Here is an 18048-nt window from a genome sequence, read left to right on the forward strand (position 1 = left end):
TCACTACAAAACAAATCTCAGAGAAATTTCACCTTTTCAGCTTGAAGATGGAAGCCTGCCCACTTTCCTTCTACTATGCTGTCAAGGCCCTGGGACACGGCAGAACACAGCACTCTGTAGGAATTTTTTTTAACACCACTGCAAATAACTTATACACAACACTTCTAGCAAGATTCCTGTCTGTTAGTAGCTTTCACTTCATCAGCACACTAGAATTACTGCCATACCTAGACAGTGGAATTCTAGCTCACTGATCATGATCATAGCTGTGTTTTCTTGAGTGGTTTCTTGTTCTCAGTCTTGGATTGGTGTGTGTGTGTGTGTGTGTGTGTGTGTGTGTGTGTGTGTGAGAGAGAGAGAGAGAGAGAGAGAGAGAGAGAGAGAGAGAGAGAGAGAGAGAGAGACTCTATGTATGTTTCTAGGTTGGATATAATTATGCTATAAGACATTAATTACCAGCAGATAATTGTAGAAAAGAGGAATTTTCTAAGGAGAGCCTATAGACAACAAGACATCATAGAAAGAAAAAACTCTATTGCATGAATCCAATTTATCTGCTGAAATAATTCCTGATGTTGAAGGACCATTCATGATATCACCTGAGTACTGAGCTCACCCATCCCTGTATTCACCATTTATTTATTTAAAAAAAGTTTTGTAACTTTAAAACCTTTGTATTCTAATATGAAGTCTTAGTCTTTAATTTATACATATATTAAATATTATAGATTAATGGTCATCCATGTTTATCATACTTATAATTGGACTAATCAGGTCATTTAGATACATAGAGATTGTATTCTGCATAGATAGGTAATCTTCAGCCACTTCAAAGAGCTGTATAACATGACATTTATATAACTGTTGACATAAGACTTGATGCTCCTGGCAGCAACATTTTTTCCCCCAAAGAATGTTGAGAATTGAAGACACCCCTCTTAGAGCTTGTTTTCTTTTTGGCAAAACTGGCCTCTGGGTAAGTAACTTCCCATGCCTCCACCACTGACAAAATTCACAATATCTGTAGTAGACAAGCAAAATACAAGAAAAAAGACTGTTAAACCCTGTCAAGACAGTGTAAGATGGTTTTGAAAAAAAATGTCTCTGAATATGAACTATCAGTTATTCTAGTCCTTAGCCAAAGTTGGTTGCTCCAACAATGCAAATGAGACTTTGGGTGATTGCCCAGGTACACAGTATTCTCTGTCATCTACTGCATATTTTGGAAGCTGCTTGATTGCACTTTCTGCCTACTCTAGTAATATTATCCCCCTTCTCAGTCTTTTGATGGGGTTGAAGATTAGATAGTCGTAGTTACCTTCATTCTATGATCTAGCCAAGCCATTTTTAATACAAGACTTAGACTCCTTAGTATAAAATAATTATTGAAACATTTAGCATATATTTCATGTTTAATGTTGTTTATGCTTGTTTTAATTCTAATTTTTATACTTTATATATGTTTTTATTATATGTAGTTTTGTATTGGATTGGGAACTCTCTTATTTAGACAAAAGGGGAAAGTAATGGAGAACCTTCTTTTGTCAATGGCCTTTAAGAGACTGGACCAGGTAGGGCATGGCTTTGGGTACCAAAAAGCCCAGCAGGACCACCCTTTCACTCTCTACCCTCCACTCCCATTCATCACATGTGGATGAATTCTGTTCCTTTTTTTGTGGTGACATGTGATTTCTTAGTATGCCCTATTTGAAGCTAGTGTGGGGTTATTTGATTTGCGTTTCTCTCATTTGATGAGTTCTGCTTCAATCACTCAGTAAAATGCCTTTTAAATTCTTCCTTTTCCCTGAAAATTTAATTTGTTTTTATTTTCTTTATGGTTGAATGGTATTGTCTTCTATAGATGTAAAGCATTTTCAGTGTCTGTATGCACAACACTTTGACTATTCATCTGTTGGAGGACATTAGGTTGTTTTCATTACTCAGCAATTGTAAATAGGATGTCAAAGAATATTGCTGAGCAAGTGTCTGTTGAGTATGATGTTGAGTACTTTGGACATATGTGGAGGAGTGGTATAACTTGGTCTAAGGGTCAATCTATTTTACCTTTTTGAGAATTCTGCACAATGATTTCTTTAGTAGCAATAGTACTGTGCAGCCTCCTCCCTGCATGCCAGCAGTTGTTGTCAATTGCTCCTTGATGTCAGCTATTCTGACTAAAATCAGAGGAAATATCAAAGTAGATTTAATTTGCATTTCTCTAATTACTATTGGTGCTGAATATATTTTGTTTTGTGTCTTTCTTCTTTTTAAGTTCTTTATATATTCCAGATCCTAAGCCTCCATAGGACATACAGTTAACAAGGATTCTGTCCTACTCTGTGGGCTTGCTGCTCTCTTTATTGACCGTGTCAATATCTATTTAGAAATTTATAATTACCCATTTACTGATAATAATCACTAAAAAATTAATATAGTGAATTGACATGACATTTTACAAAATATCAAACTGACAGCTTTGGAAGACCATAAAATACAAGTGTGTGGTGAGCTACAACTCTTAATAAATAAAGTTCAACTATTGATTTTCCCCAATAATATTATAATAAAACTTAAAATTACAACCACATTAAAAAAGATTTAGAGGTAATAATCTCATTCCAAGTAAAGATTCTCTGCCCCAAGGAGTACCTGCTAGTTCAGAGCAAGTACACAGCAATGTCCCTTTACCCTATATTCCATCTGTCTATGGTGGAGCACAAATACATTTACTTAATAGTAATGAGTAAAGAACACAAGGCATTTGTGTTTATAGTATTTTTTCTCAGGAATGTGTGTGAATTACAATTCATTTATTGTCTACCAGGAATAAGGATATATATATATATATATATATATATATATATATATATATATACAGACCTTTAGAACATCACAAGATAAATTCATGAACATCCATTTATTCACCACTTCAGAATATTCCTGTGGTTCATTTTCACAAAGGAGGGTTAGAATTCCTCAGTGTTTGAACTCTTATTTTAGAAATTTTCTTATAATTGCTGCTTTAAGAATTTAACATATTTTGATCATATTCATTTCATCCAACTCTTTTACAAATCTATCCCTCTTTCCTAACACCCAACTTCATTTCATTTTTTAAAATCCCCGTAAAGATGAATTTGTGCCACCCAAATAGTCTTAGATGTGCAGATTTTCACTGGATCATGTTCAAATTAGCAGGAACTACACTCTTAGAGAAAACTGTCTCTCTCTCTCTTGGTAGTTGTCAATAAGCCAATAACTTCAAAGGTAGAAGTGGGATGTGTCTGTTCTAGAATTGCCATCCAAAAAAACCTACAGAGTTTCCTATAGGGAGCCCAACATGCAGAGATAGGAGAGGGAAGCTCAAGGTGTATCTCATTGAATAAAGTTCTGTCACTTCTCAAAAACACCTTGATGTACCTGCCACCACACCCAATCTGCACAGTCCCGCCTTACAATTCCCTTAAATCTTTTTAAATAAATTATTTTATTTTATTTTTTAATAAGAAAACAAAGTATCTCTTTTCATTTTACATATAAATCTCAGTCTTCCATCTCTCCCCTCCTCCAATTCCCTCTACCTACCACCTATTACACCCCCTATCACTCCTCAGAGAGGATAAGGCACAATGCATTGTGGAAGATCCAAGTACCTTGTTACTATATCTAGGATGAACTAAGTATCCATCTATAGTGAATGTGTTTCCAAAATGCCAGTAAAAGCACTAGGAATAAATCCTGGTGACAATGCCAGTGGCCCCACAGTCTGCCCCAGCCATACAACTGTCACCCACATCAAGAGGGTCTAGTTTGGTTCTATGTTTGTTCCTTCCCTGTCAGTCTGGAGTTGGTGAGCTTTCATTAGCTCAGGTGGACTGTTTCAATGCATGACCGCATCATGGTCTTGACCTCTTTGCTCATGTTCTCACTCCTCCCATTCTTCAACTGGACTTTGGGAACTCAGCCCAGTGCTCCAGGGCAGGTCTCTGTCTCTACTTTTGTCAGTTGCTGGATGAAGGTTCTATGGTTACATTTAAGATATTCATCAGTCTGAGTACAGGGCAGGTGCTGTAGGAATTCTTGTAGTCAGTAGCCTTTAAGTTACCTGCCCACTTGGGAATGGCCTCATATATTATATATGCTGATGTAAAGTGTACATCTAGCCTCTCTCTGTTTTCTGGTTGCTGGAATCAGTTGTTGTTCCTTGTTCGAGCAAGGAATTTAATCTATGAGTCTACCCCTAAATAAATAATCTTTTATTATACTCAATTCTGAGTTAGTGTGGGATTTCTCTTTTAGCGTCCTTCACCATCTGGTGCTCACATGGATTTGGACTCCACATCTACTGGGTGGATGGCCTAAAGGCCTAACTGGTCCACAACTCAGAAAGTCTCCCACCCCTGACTACTTGTCTTGCTTTTATGTGTTTTCTTTTTTTTTCTTTTTTCTTTTTTTTGTAAAACCCCACCACAGTGAAGCTAACTGCATGCAGAGACTTGGAAATTTCCCAAGCTCACACACAACACCACCACTGCAGCGTTCCTTGCAGCATTCTCTGCCACATAGCAACTGGTGCAGCTTCCGTGCAGCTTCTGCTCTGTACTCCTGGCTTCTGAGTTCTGGGCTTCTCGCTCTGCATATGTAATTGATTTAATTGCTTTAAATTTGTCAACAAAGTATATTTCTCAGTATTTAACCAGCACCACGGGTAAACCTAAGTAACTCAGGACTGTTTCTGGCACCAGGTTGTGCGGCTAACAACCATGACACCTGCTGAACTAGAAAGATTATTACATTTAAAACAATTTACCAGATCTCCTAACAGGTAATTAATAATCCAATACACTTGAAAGTTATATAATGGCAGACAACATTACCATTGAAATTACCATTGTAATTTTTTTGCTAATACTATGGATTGTATTCTGCAAGGCTTATATGGTTATTGTGATACATCCTTATATTGGATATTGGGACTCAGTTTTTTTCTTCATATTACATTGTTAAAAATATGGTTTGATAATAGGGCCAAAAATGAGGCACTTTTAGAATAATACAGTTTTTACAGACTGATATTAATCTATTAAAAGGAAAATTTAATACTCTGGAGAAAGACACAGGCAATTTGAAAACCAAAACCCAGTTTATGACAGAGGGTGCTGAGATATTATCTGAAAGAATTTGTACCTTTGAATGTATTAATTGAACTCTATTGAAGTGCTATGATAGATTTAGTGATAGAACGTCTCTCCATGAAAGTAATATGCATGCTATAAAAATTATGTCTAAGGTTGAGGCATTATCTCTATTGGACAGACTTTACAATTGGAATCCTCAGTGAGGGCATTAGAACAGAACACTGGATAGAGGATCCAGAGTTTACAAAAGGCAGTGGCAAATAGATTTGAAAAGACTGAGGAATTTATTGAATTTGACAAAAGGCACAAAGAAAAATTTAGCCTTATCAGTATGTACCAAACTTATACCTGCCTTTCCAGTGATATCACCAGAAAGAGCATCTGGCACAAAATACCGTAAGATAGTTAAAGAATATACATGGGAGCCTATATATATGAGTGATCTAAAAGAAATTAAACAAGCAATTGTATTTTATGGAATACTTTCATCCTTTGTTAGGGAAATGGTGAAAATAACAAAGCAATACCATAAGACTGAACTCAGTCAATCTCAGCAGAACTAGAAATTGGAGCACAGTTGCTTTAGAGGTGCTTTTGAAGAAAAGAGGCTAAACTTTTAGAGCAACAAGGAAAGGTAAAAGTTCTTGAGATTTCCCAAGATCAGATTCTGGGCACAGGACTTTACTCTGATTCTCGGGATCATGCTCTTTCTGATGAATACACCTTGTCCCTGTGTAGCACAGCATTTTTAAATTCTTGGGAGAGGATTTAGGAAATAGAAAAGAGTTGAATCATATCTTAGGGTTAAACAGGATCAGAGAGAACCTTTTAGTGACATTTTACAAATTTTAACTAAGGCTGTACAAATAGGGGTTACTGATCCAGAAGCTAGACATATAATAATTGATTCTTTGGCTTATGAGAATGCCAACTTGAAATGCAAAAGAATCCTTGGGCCTTTAAAGATTGGATCAACACTGTTGGATAAATGGATCTTGCATACAATGAAAATTGAGACACTTTACTATGGTACTGAAACTTGTGTAGAAGAAGCAATTTCCAATGGAATGAGAAGACATCAAAATACCAGATGCTTTAATTGTGGTAGAATGGGACATCTGAGAGGGATTGTAGACAAGAAATTCCTAGAAATAATGTCTCTTCTGGGAATGGAAAGAATAGGAGGATTCAGCCTTCAGGCATATGTAGGAGATGTGGCAAATGCCGACATTGGAACCAATGAATGTAGGTCAATAAAAGATAGATTAAGCAACCTGATACCATCGGGAAACATTGTGTGGGCCTTTTGCAGGCCCCCATGATGAATGTGGTCCAGTCATTTCCAATTACTGTGGAGAACATGTCTCATCAGGAAATTAAAAAATCCAATGCCTACTGTAAAAAAACAATACTGGTCTGGATGATGGAATAAATGTGGAGGATGAGTCAAAACTCCAGTAGGACATAGGAAATGTATATTCTGGAAGACTTCTATAAATGATTAAAGACCAAAACTAAAAGTGTATATAAATGGCATTTTTATTGAAGGCCTACTAGACATGGGTACAGATGTAAGTATCATTGCTCCAGAATCTTGGCATCAGAATTGGCCTCTTCAAGAGGTAGATGTTCAGTTCTTTGGAATTGGAACCCTATTTCAGGTGAAACAAAGCATGAGATGAGTAGAATGCATAGGGTCAGGAGGGCAATGAGAAAGACTGAGGCCATATGTAGTTATATTGCAGTGAATTTGTGGGGTTGTAACCTATTGCAGGAATGGAATACCCAGATAAACATTCCTGCAGCCCCCAAAAACTATGTTTCTTGGGAACATGTTAGAAGATATTATAGAAAAAGGTCACCAGCCATTCAGGAGGTACAAGAACACAAAGCAATTGATAAACCTTCAGAGGTAATGATGACCCTGCCTTTAAAATGGTTAACTGAGAAACCAATATGGGTTAAAAAGTGGCCTGTAACTGAAGAAAAGCTGCAGGCTTTAGAACAGCTGGTACAAGAGCTACTAGATGCTTGCTTTAATGAAGAATCTACCAGCCTTTGGAATTCTCCTGTATTTGTTGATAAAAAGAAATCTGGAAAATAGAGAATGGTGACAGATCCAAGGGCTATCAACAAGGTTATTCAAACTATGGGCCCTCTACAATCTGGAATTCCTCTGCCTTCTCTGTTACCAAAGGATGGCCTCTCATAATTATTGATTTAACAGATTGTTTCTTCACTATACCTTTACAAGAAAAGTATACATAAAAGTTTGCTTTCATAGTGCCAACTTATAATAATTCTCAGAGTACTAGGAGATATCAATGGACTATCCTCTCACAGGGAATGCTCAATAGCCCCACCTGTGCCAATTCTTTGTCAGCTAGCCATTGGAAATAATACATAGGCAATTTACTAACTCTATAATCTATCATTACATGGATGACATTTTGTTATCTGATTCAAGTGCAGATACTTTAGAAAGGATGTTTGAAAAAGTAAAGAAAGTTTTGCCTAAATGCAGATTAAAAATTGCTTCTGAAAAGATTCAAAGAGGAGATTCTGTTAATTACCCTTAGGTAATTAACAGAAAAGGTTTACAGAAAATTGGAACACAAAAGCCACAAATTAGGAGAGACTTATTGCAGACTCTTATTGATTTTCAAACAATATTGGGAGACATTTCCTGTCTATGACTAGCTGTTGGGTTACGAAACCTTAGATGATGATAAAGACTTGAATAGTTCCAGAGAATTAACAGCTGAAGTGGAGAAGGAATTGACAATTGTTAAGGAGAAATTACAGGAGGCACATGTGCATAGGGTGAATCCAAATCTTAATTGTATTCTAGTCATATTCCCTTCCAGAATTTCTCATACAGGAATTCTAATGTAGAGGGATAATATTATCTTATAATGGATCTTTTTAACACACAAACCAAGTAAAAAAACTAAAAATTTATGTGTAAAAAGTCTCTGAATTATTTATAAAAGGTAAATCGAGACTTCATCTATTAGCAGGTATAGACCCAGCAGAGATTATAGTGCCTTTCACTATTGATGAAATACAAAGGTTATGGGAAGACAATGAACCATGACAAAGATCTTTTGCTATTTTTTTGGGGGGGGGGGAACCAATAGCAATTGTCCCCCTAATGATAGACTTAACCTTTTAAAAAGGACTTCTTGGATTCTTCCCCCAATTGTATGTGATACATCAATAACTGGAGCCCATACATTTTATACTGATGCAAATAAATCAGGGAAGGCAGGTTACAAATCAGAAGAATTAAGTAAGGTTGAACAAAGCCCTTATAATTCTGTCCAGAAGGCAGAATTATATGCTATTCTCAAGGTGCTAAGGGATTTTAAAGAACCTCTCAATATAGTTACTGATACACAATGTGCTGTAAGAATAGTTTTGCATATTGAAACCACTAAATTTATACCAGATGATACAGAATTGACTTCATGTTCATACAGGTTCCAGATATAATCAGGAATAGACTTTGTCCCATATATACATAACATACATCCGGTACCATATAGGTCTTCCAGGTCCTCTAGCACAAGGTAATGCAAAAATTAATCAATTACTGATTGGAAGTGTTTTGAGGACCTGAGAATTTTATAGGAAACATCATGTCAACAGCAAAGATTTAAAGAAAGAGTTTTCTACACATGGCATCAAGCTAAGGAGATTATAAAGAGATGTCCTACTTGCTCTTTCTATAACCAAACAACATTATCTGCAGAGACTAATACAAATGGTACTCAAAGGAATGAAATCTGGCATATATATGTCTTCTACTTTGCAGAATTTGGATAATAAAAATATGTACACCACACCATTGACACTTATTTAAGTTTTCAGTAGACAACTGCTTTAACCTCAGAAAAGGCTGATTAAGTAACCACACATTTATTAGAAATCATAACCATCATGAGTATACCTGCACAAATAATGACAGTTAATGGTCCAGCATATGTCTCTAAGAAAATAAAACAGTTTTTTGCTTATTACAATAGAAAGCATATTACACGTATACCATACAATCCTACAGATCAGGCAGTTGTAGAAAGATCAAATTGAACTATAAAGGATATGTTAAATAAACAGAGAGGGATGGAAAATACCCCCAGAAATAGATTATATAATGCTTATTAACCTTTAATTTTCTTAAAGTTAATGAGAAAGGGACAACAGCAGCAGAGAGACATTGGATAATACAAAAGTCTTCTGAATTAAATCAGTCAGTGTATTTCAAGGATATGTTGACCTCACAATGGAAGCCAGGAGATATGCTACATTGGGAAAGGGATTTGCTGTTGTTTCCACAGGAGAAGAATAACTATGGATACCAACAAAATTAATAAAGATTCACTTTGAAAAGGAGAAATCTCTTGAGAAAGAGAAATGACAGATCATCCACAATGGTGACAACCATACAGGTGGTAAGGAAAACATATAAAGTAGGGGCAGGGTTCTATTCTTATTTTTACAGGAAAATACACATCTTCAAAAAATTCAAGAGACTGGATGTTTGAATGCTGACAGAACAAAAATAACTATCTACTAAGGATTATCAAAAAGGGAATATGATTTATGAGGTCAGGTAATTGATACACATATATTTAAGCACACACACACACACACACACACACACACACACACACACACACTCCATATCTGACTTTGGAGTTGGACAATGGCTCTGTCCTTCTCTAAATCTAATCATGTAGTTAAGATAAAATTTCAATGTTCTGTCTCATGTCAGGGGTTATCTGGTATGGCATAGAAAGAAAAATGAATTAAAATTATGTTCCTTCATATCTATTTTTGTTTCTATTGTACCTTTCATTAAATATATATGTCTGTTTAAATAATGTTCAAATTTTCCACAATAAACAGTAAATTTTCCTGCAGTAATCTTTTTTTTGTTTTGGTTTTTTGAGGCATGGTTTCCCTGTGGCTTTGGAGCCTGTCCTGGAACTAGCTCTTGTAGACCAGGCTGGTCTTGAAATCACAGAGATCTGCCTGCCTCTGCCTCCCGAGTGCTGGGATTAAAGACATGCGCCACCACCGCCTGGCCCTGCAATAATCTTTGAAGTTTCCAGGAAGAAATGTGGTCTCCCAACAACTCCACCTGATTGATATGACATCATGATACTGATAGCACTACCATAAGTCCTGTTTTGGGTAGCAGTTGCTCAACTTGGTGAGCTGAAATGGTGCACGTTTTTACAACATTTTGGGCCAGCACTCCAAATAGGAACCTCAGAAAAACCTTACCAAATACTCAGAGACTATTTGCAATTATACCAGACAGTAATCTTGGAACTTAACCATCATTTTACTTTCTCAGGATCCCATAGAAAGTACATTGCCCCCATGACAGCTGGAAGTAATTCTAGAAGATGATATCCTCTTTCCAAATAAAGTTTTTCCTCAGGGTTAGGGACATCAGACATCATTTAGGGGTTGATTATAACTGTTATAGGGTTGGGGGTTTGGCAGAAATTATGCAGGCTCAGAGGTATCTTTGAAAATAAGAGAAAAGATTTGGATGGGATAATAGATTAGTGTGAGCTTACTCACAGTAACAATAATAGTGAGTAATGGAGTGAATACTTGTGAGCTATCATATATAGGCAATTTACACTGATATAAATTCTTATATATTGATACAAACTTAAATTATATTGACTATGTTGCTACTTTTGTCTACAATATTTGTATATCAAGGTAAAGTTATTTTGTCAGATTGTATTCATGCATGCTTCTAACTGTGCTTAGAACATTTTGTATATTGATACAATTTTAGGATATATTTATCATATTGTAATATACATTTCTACCTCTGATCAAGACACTTATACCTTGTTTACATTTTGAGATCATTGTCCTCATTTGTTGCACAGTTTTTTAAAGATTGTTTAATATTCTAATACGGAGTCTTTCTCTTTAAGTTATATAGGTATTAAGAATTATATATCAATAGTCATCCATGTTTGTCATACTTGTATTTAGACTAATCAGGTCCTTTAGATACATACAGATTTTATTCTGTGTAAATAGGTAATCTTCAACCACTTCAAAGAGCTGTAGAACATGGCATTTAAATAACTTAGGGTTCTGTTGATGTGAAACACGATTGCTCCTGGCAGCACCCATCCATTCCTGAGAGAATGTTGAGCACCGAAGAACACTCCACTTGGTGCTTGTTTTTTTTCAATGCTGAAAAATATAAACCTGCATTATTTGTGTTGAAGAGTGAAGAGTATGCCAATCTAAATAAATATATATTTCTTTGTTGGGTATGTGTGTGCAGGACCATGTCAAAAGTAAAATGATTAGCATTCATAGTACTAAGTATTTGATGAATGAAGATGTTTAGGAGTTTAATAGAAAGCTCGTTGAAAGATCTTTGGAAAACATTCCTAACTCCTTGTATAGAACTAATTTTTATTTAATTAATGAGGTTACACTTCCACATTTTGCTTGTTATGAGTTACAACTTCCAAATCTTACTTGTTCAGAAACCAGATGAAAATATGTAAAAGACAAAAGTAGAAAAACGATACAAATAAATGTATCTTATTTTGATGACAGCACATTAGAGTCATGTGGTTTTCAGGCTAACAGGTAACGCACACAGTATCTGCATTAACTTCAACTGACTTGCTTTCAACTATGAAAGATAATTCATGGAGAAATACATAAATAATTTAATTATTGATGTTGCTATTTGGTTGACATTGCTTATGGAATTCCTTAAAAGTGAATGTGATATGGACTTTCTAGAATCAGATTGATCTAGGTTTTAGACTGTATTAACATATCTACAGCAGTGTCATAGTAACTGGAGCATCCCATTGACTGTAGTGTGAAGCGGCGGGGCTGCGTCCCGCCACCCGCCGCTGGCTAGCTTTACCCAAAATAATTACACGGAAACTGTATTCTTTTAAAACACTGCCTGGCCCATAGTTTCAGCCTCTTATTGGCTAATTCTCACATCTTTCTTTAACCCATATTTAGTAATCTGGGTAGTACCACGAGGTGTGGCTTACCGGGAGAGATCTTAACCTGCGTCCATCTCGGAGAGGAGCAGCATGGAGACTCACTATCGTGACTGCCTGAAGCGTCTCTCCAACTCTACTTCCTTGTTCCCACAATTCTGTTCTGTCTACTCCACCTACCTAATTTTCTGTTCTTAAAGGGCCAAGGCAGTTTTCTTTATTAATTAACCAATGAAAGAAACATAGACAGATAACTCTCCTCCATCATTTCCCCTTTTTCTGTTTAAACAAAAAAGAAAGGCTTCAACTTTAACATAGCAAAATTACATATAACAAAACAGTTATCAAGCAAGTATTACAGTTACAATATTTAAATCTATTTTATCTTTTATCATAACTAAGGAAATCTATAACTATCTATTTATTCTTCAACTCCATCAAAGACTCCAGAAGGATAATATTAACTAACAAACAAGAAGTAAGCAACTTCTAAACTCTAGAAATGACAGAGACAACTCGCTGCCTGGACAGTCACCCAAAGTTCCTCTGTACCGTTGGGGCATCCATCTTCGGGCTTCAGGCCCACAGTATCCAGCAGACATTTCCATGAAGCAGAAAAATTCCAAAGACAGTTCAGTCACTTTCTGCTGTGTCCTGCAGAACATCTCGCAGACTCTTTCAGGAATCAGGAACCCCGAAAGACATTCTCACCTTTAGGCAAGTTCAGCAGTCCTCTCTCTGCGGGTTCTTTGTGTCCAGTTTACGGAAAAAGATTATTGAAGGAAAATTTGTTGTTTGTTACAGGAAAGGTAAACATTATCTACAAAGACATATACAGACATATATATTCGATGGAAGGTATAATAAAGACAGACACAGATATGAGGAAAGGCAAAGAAAGTTTATCAAGTATCATCATCATCATCATCATTATTATTACTATTATTATTCTGTCCCATTTCATGGCTCCTGACCTGAGACAGAATCTCTGAGATATCTCTTATCAACAGGCTTGGAATTGAAGAGAGACTGAGCCATAGTAAAACTCCAAAACCAGCTCTATATACATATAAATAAAAGCATAGTAATGTATATATATATATATATATATATATATATATATATTTAAAAAATGTTTTATACTTACTAAACCTATTCAGGTTCTGTGTTGATCCATATTAGGTTGTAACTAGTGTCCATCCATCAGTATTTAAATATCCAGGGTCCCTTAAGTTCTTTGAAGATGAGTGGTTTCCTGTGGAGATAAGAAAAGAACCCTGCCCCCAACCTATATGCTTTTCTTACCATCAGTATGATCATCATCCTTGTGAATGAATTATTTTTCTTTTCCAAGGGGCTTCTCCTCTTCAAACCGAACCTTTATTAATTTTGATGGTATCCACAATTTTTCCTCTCCTGTGGAGACAAGAGCAAAACCCCTTCCCCAACGTAGCACATCTCCTGGCTTCCATTGAGAGGTCAGCACATCTTTGAAATAAATTGGTTGATTTAGCTCAGCAGACTTTTCCATTATCCAATGTCTTTCTGCCGCTGTTGTTCCTTTCTCATTAGCGTTAAGAAAATTCAAGGTTAATAAAGCATTATGCAATCTATTTCTGGGGGTATTTTCCGTCCCTTTTTGTTTGTTCAGCATATCCTTTATAGTACGATTTGATCTTTCTATAACTGCCTGACCTGTAGGATTATTTGGTATACCTGTAATGTGTTTTATATTATAATAATCAAAAAAGCGTTTCATTTTCTTAGATACATATGCTGGACCATTGTCTGTCTTTATTTGTGCAGGTATACCCATGATGGCCATAACTTCTAATAAATGTGTGATTACTGAATCGGCCTTTTCTGAGCTCAGGGCAGTAGCCCATTGAAAACCTGAATATGTGTCTATGGTGTGGTGTACATATTTTAATTTACCAAATTCCATAAAGTGAAACACATCCATCTGCCAGATTTCATTCCTTTGAGTACCCTTTGGGTTACTCCCTGCAGGCAACGGTGTTTGATTATAGAAAGAACAAGTAGGACATCTCTTTATAATGTCCTTAGCTTGTTGCCATGTAATGGAAAATTCTTTCTTTAGGCCTTTACTATTGACATGATGCTTTTTATGAAATTCTGAGGCCTTCAACACACTTCCAATCAATAATTGATCAATCTCTGCATTACCTTGTGCTAGAGGACCAGGCAGACCCGTGTGGGACCGGATGTGTGTTATGTACATTGGACAAAGCCTATTCCTAATTATATCTTGTACCCGGATAAACAATGAAGTCAACTCTGTGTCATCTGGAATAAATTCAGCAGTTTCAATATGCAAGATAACTCTTTCTGCATATTGTGAATCTGTAACTATATTAAGAGGTTCTTTAAAGTCCCTTAGCACCATAAGAATGGCATATAATTCTGCCTTTTGGACAGAATTATAAGGGCTTTGTTCCACCTTACTCAATTCATCTGACTTGTAACCAGCTTTCCCTGATTTATTTGCATCAGTATAAAACGTACGGGCTCCAGTTATTGGAGCATCACGTACAATTCTAGGAAGAATCCAAGAAGTTCTCTTTATGAGGTTAAGTCTATCACTTTTGGGATAGTTGCTATTAATTTCTCCCAAAAAATTAGCACAAGCTCTTTGCCATGGTTCATTGTCTTCCCATAACTTTTTTATTTCCTCAGTAGTAAAAGGCACTATAATTTCTGCTGGGTCTATACCTGCTAGTTGACGAAGTCTCAGCTTACCTTTTATAATTAATTCAGAGACTTTTTCCACATAAGTTTTTAATTTTTTACTTGGTTTATTAGGCATAAATATCCACTCTAAAATAGTATCTTCCCTCTGCATTAAAATCCCTGTAGGAGAAATTCTGGAAGGCAATATGACTAGGATGCAGCTAAGATTTGGGTTTACCCTATCCACATGTGCCTCCTGTAATTTTTCCTCAATCATTGTCAGTTCCTTTTCTGCTTCAGCTGTCAGTTTTCTGGGACTATTCAAATCTTTATCACCATCTAAGGTTGTGTTTAAATGAACTATTAGATCAGGTGTTATCCCAACAGCTGGTCGTAGACTGGAAATGTCTCCTAACAATCTTTGGAAGTCATTAAGAGTCTGTAACCTGTCTCTCCTAATTTGTGCCTTTTGCGTTTTAATTTTCTCTAACCCTATTCTGTAACCTAGGTAATTAATAGAATTTCCTCTTTGAATTTTTTCAGGGGCAATTTGTAATCCCCATTTAGGCAAGACTTTCTTTACTTCTTCAAACATCCTTTCCAAAGTATCTTTATTTGAATCAGATAACAAAATGTCATCCATATAATGATAAATTATTGACTTGGGAAATTGTTTACGAATTATTTCCAATGGCTTACTTACAAAATATTGGCACAATGTGGGACTATTGAGCATCCCCTGTGGGAGGACAGTCCATTGATATCTCTTAGTAGGCTGAGAATTATTATAAGTAGGCACTGTGAAGGCAAATTTTTCTCTATCCTTTTCTTGTAAAGGTATAGTGAAAAAACAATCTTTCAAATCAATAACTATAAGAGGCCATCCTTTTGGTAATAGAGAAGGCAAAGGAATTCCAGATTGTAGTGGGCCCATAGGTTGAATTACCTTGTTGACAGCTCTTAGATCTGTCACCATTCTCCATTTACCAGATTTCTTTTTTACAACAAACACAGGAGAATTCCAAGGGCTGGTTGATTCCTCAATATGGTGAGCATCTAGTTGCTCTTGTACCAGCTGTTCCAATGCCTGTAATTTATCTTCAGCTAAAGGCCATTGTTTAACCCATATTGGCTTCTCAGTTAACCATTTTAAAGGTAGGGCTGTTGGTACCTCTAAAGGTTTGTTAGTTGTTTTATGTTCTTGTACAGCCTGAATGGCTGGTGACCTTTGTGCATGGTACTTTATTACATCCTTCCCAGAATTATGAGTTCCTGAGACTGCAGGAATGTTAATCTGGGTATTCCATTGTTGTAGCAGGTCACGGCCCCATAAATTTATTGCAATATTGGCTATATATGGCCTTAGTCTTCCTATTTGCCTTTCAGGCCCTATGCATTCGACCCATCTTGTGCTTTGTTTTACACGAGACAGGGTTCCAATTCCCAGGAACTGAACATCTACCTCTTGAAGAGGCCAATTCGGATGCCAAGATTCTGGAGTAATGATACTTACATCCGCACCTGTGTCTAATAAGCCTTCAATAAAAATGCCATTTATACAGACTCTTAGCTTTGGTCTTTGATCATTAATAGAAGTCTGCCAAAATATACGTTTACTCTGTCCTACTGGATTTTTTGACTCGTCCTCCACATGTAATTCATCATTTAGACCAGTATTACTTTTTACAGCAGAAATTGGAGCTTTTAGTTTTCTTGGTGAGGCACGTTCTCCACTGTGACTGGGAATGACTGGGCCACTGTTGGCTTGGGGGCCTGCAAGAGGCCCCTCAAGGGGTTTCCCGATGGTATCGGGTTTCCTTGTCTGTCTGTTGTTGACCTGCATTCGTTGGACCAATGTCGGCCTTTACCGCATCTCCTACATATACCTGAAGGCCGAGGTCTCCTATTTTTGTCATTCCCAGAGGAGATATTATTCCTAGAAGTTCTTTGTCTGCAATCCCTTTGCAGATGCCCTAATTTACCACAATTAAAACACCTGGCAGTTTGATGTCTCCTCATTGCTTTGGAAATTGCTTCTCCTACCCAAGATTCATCATTATAGCTAAACGTCTCAACATTCATCGTATGCTGAATCCATTCATCCATAGGTGCTGATCTAGACTTTAAAGGCCCAATTATCTTTTTGCAATCTACATTTGCATTTTCAAAAGCTAGAGATTCAAGAAGTATTCGTCTAGCTTCTGGGTCTGTTACCCCTATGTCCAGAGCCTTAATTAATCTTTGCAAAAAGTCAATAAAGGGTTCTCTCTGTCCCTGCCTAATCCTTGTATATGATTCGACCCTTTTCGCTGGATCTTGTCTCCTATTCCAAGCATTTAAGGCTGCTTGGTGACATAGACATAATACTTCTTCGTCGTAAAGAGCTTGGACCTGTGGATCAGCATATGCTCCTACACCAAGAATTTGATCTTGGGAAACCTCCACACCTTTTGCTCTTCCTTGCTGTTCCATATGTTTGGATTCTTCTCTGAAATAAATTCCAAACATTAAGGAAGGTCCATCATCTAAAACTGCAGACACTAACTGAGAGAAATCATGGGGGGTAGCTCTGACATTAGAGGCCCAAGTCTTTATCATTTCCTTAACAAATGCAGAGTGCAAGCCATAATTAACAACAGCCTGCTTAATTTCTTTTAGATCATTCAGTTCTATTGGCTTCCATCTAGCATCTTTGACTCCCTTTGAGCCTTTGGAAGTTGATGCTTTGTCAGAATTAATTACAGGGTATGTCGCTAAAACCCTGGGTAAGCCAGTTCTAATAGCTGGTGGTGGCATTGTATCCTGTCCTTGTGCCTCCTTACTCTGTTCACCAGCTCCAATAAGTTCTTCAATCTTTTCAAATCTTTTTATCATCATCTCTCTTAAATCCTGAATCTCCTGACCTGTATGTGTTTCTAGTGATTTCACTAAGGTATCAAATTTTTGGTCTCTATTCTGTACTTGTGTTTCCAAAGTTTTAATTTTTTCCTTCAAAGATAATATGTCCTCTTTAAACTTTTCTTGTATATCATGTAGATTCCCATCTTGGAGGTACATTCTGTCTGTTACCTTATCAAAACTTTGTGATAACGTCTGAACATCAAATTCAACAGCCTGAACCCTTTCAGGTAACTTCCTAGTACCCTTGGATATGGAGTCAATTTTGTCTATCATAGTATCCACTTGTTCAGATAACCTCT

The sequence above is a fragment of the Arvicola amphibius genome, chromosome 2 (assembly GCF_903992535.2).
Source record: "Arvicola amphibius chromosome 2, mArvAmp1.2, whole genome shotgun sequence".
NCBI lineage: Eukaryota > Metazoa > Chordata > Mammalia > Rodentia > Cricetidae > Arvicola > Arvicola amphibius.